Source organism: Aplysia californica, unplaced genomic scaffold (genome assembly GCF_000002075.1).
Source record: "Aplysia californica isolate F4 #8 unplaced genomic scaffold, AplCal3.0 scaffold00052, whole genome shotgun sequence".
In the NCBI taxonomy this organism is placed as follows: Eukaryota; Metazoa; Mollusca; class Gastropoda; order Aplysiida; family Aplysiidae; genus Aplysia; species Aplysia californica.
In genome coordinates this window covers 642523-645055 of record NW_004797322.1, presented here as the reverse complement: position 1 = coordinate 645055, position 2533 = coordinate 642523, and positions in this window count along the sequence as shown.

Genomic DNA, 2533 nt, shown 5'->3' with positions numbered 1-2533 from the left:
TTTTTGTTTGCAGAGGACATTTTGCATATGATTCCAAGCAATGCCCGCCATATGGTGATCGTCCACCCCGAGTTGGAAGTCAAGGAGGATTTAGAGACCAAGCTGTTGAATCCGCAGTCCTCTGTTTATTTCCCGTCAGAAGCCAAGAACGATGTAGAGACTGAGGTTTTGAACTCTCAGTCATCTGTTACAGATGTTAGATGTTCATAATGTTGCTGTTCCTTTGTCATTTATTAAAAGTTTTCGTGTAATTCAGCATCAAAGTATTTTGTGCCAGTTTTTCTTTTTACTTTTTTTTGGGACATTAGTGGCAATTTATGATGATAGATTCTAGTTCCTCGGCAGCTTGACTTCTTAAATGATTTTTCTGATTTTTCAAAAAAATTAAATTTCCTTGTTTTTTGATAAGTGAGAAAAATACATACCTTGCATACATGATGCTTTTCTGCTGTGTTAATCTATATAAATCCAGAGTTTTATAGATGTAGCTGTTATACTACTGCTGTGGATGTACAGTGTCGGTACAAGGGAGAAAGCATGGTTTTGGATTTATATGGATTTACACAGCAGAAAATTATGTATGCAAGGTATGGGTGAAATGAGCGGTCACTGTTTACCCAGTCTGTAACAAAGTAACCTTGTGACAGAAGCACCGCTCGTTCTCCGAGTGGTGGCGACCCATTGTTTGTTTTACCATAGCACTCGGTCCTCCTTGTCTGACACATTTCGTTTTATTGTCACCCTTGCACAAAAGCAGCAACAAAAGAAAAAAACACCACGAAAACAACAACAGCAATAACAACAACAACAATACGGCTACTTTCGGTTGAGACCTCTAAAAGGAACTTCTTTGCACTGAATCACTGTTTTTGTGCTGATGTGCTTCTCTTTACTCAAACTCAAGGTATGGAAACTGTTAAAGTTAAAGTGTCCTTAAGGTCTGCCTTAATGTAAATTATACGTCAGTTACGACCTGTAGAGAATCAGAACTAAAAATTCCCAGACAAAACGACCACTTCAGGTCAAACCCACACTGTTCGCACCCCTTACTTTAAACTTCACCAAGGTGCAGAATTCATTAGATGGGCCCAATGAGACTTTTGTCCGTAGGCAATGTCTGCAGCAATTATAACTTTCCTACTTGTCAACGGTCCGCACTCTCAAGGCAGTTTTTCATTTGCGACTGTACCGTTTTCCCATTTGCGAAGCTATCGGAGGATAACAATGAGTTCATGATTCCTCGATCGTCTTGAAAAACGTGAGCATTTCCTCTAGGACATTTTGTTCCTTGGCAAAGCTCATATTTTCAGCCTTCAGCTTATATATCAGCACCACAAATATTGTCTATTTTGGCAACCTCAAACCCCTCCCCCTCTCCCTATTGTCTCTAGAAACAGCCCCATACTGTAAGGTGTACAATGTGTGTGGCTTTGAGCCCTGATGGTTGAGTGGATCTTTGTGTTTGGCCACCACTGAACAGTACGAACGACGCGCTAAAATGTGTCGAGTCCAAAGGAAGACATTACAGACCATTGTTTTTCAAATTTTGGGATTCCCGAATTAAATTTATTTTTTTAAAACTTTGTAGGAGTAGGAGAAAAGAAATATGTGAGGCAGCGTGTTGGAATCAGGCTCTCGTCAATTTTTGGGCATGTAGAGTTATTGGTATCATCTTAAAGCTTGTTCACTTGTCTTTATTTGGATTTTAAAAATATCCATTTATCTTGAATACATGTTGAGATATTTGCGAAAGGAGATGGGGGTCACCTGTTTTCAGAGGTTAAATTAGTGAGAAAATGGCCGCCAAAGATTAGTTATTTCCTTGTCTTAAGAGTCCGTGGTAACTGAACATTTACTTTTTTGTGTCTTTAATCAACGTTTTTCAGAAAAATCATCACAGAAAGGAGTTCTTTAATGGGCATGAAAGGTTTTGATCCAAAAAACAAAAATTTGATAAAAATTCACTAACCTGCGGAAAAAGGCAAGTTTCTTAACTTTGAACATTTTGACGAGAGCCTGATTCCACCACGCTGCCTCACATATTGTTTAAAGGTTACAGGGATGGAAAGATTAAATTCTAAAAATAAAAGGAAAGGAAAAAATACCCAATCATTTTATGACTTTCCTTACAAGATCTTCTAAATTGGTGCATTTTGCATTTTTAGGTGGTTTTTATACATGTAAACGCCATTTCAATTTTCGAAAATTAGTTTCTTCTTGGTGAATTTTATGTTAAACAAATTCCTTTTGTCCTTCCGAATTACAACATTCTAGTACAAATTTTGTGCAAAATGTGTAGAAAAAAAGTTGTGCAGTTGTAGTTTTTTTGGATCGCCCTGTATGTTTGTGACTGACTGCCAAAATTTAATGTGTTCGACACATTCAAAATACTGGTTAACTGATAAAACGGAAAATTTGAGATACTGAAGAAAATTAAGGCATTTACTGTAACTGTTTCACCGCACACGGTTTTTTAAGTAAATTGTCTATTTTTCTGAACCTATGCAACCATCGTGTGTTGTGTGTGAACTCA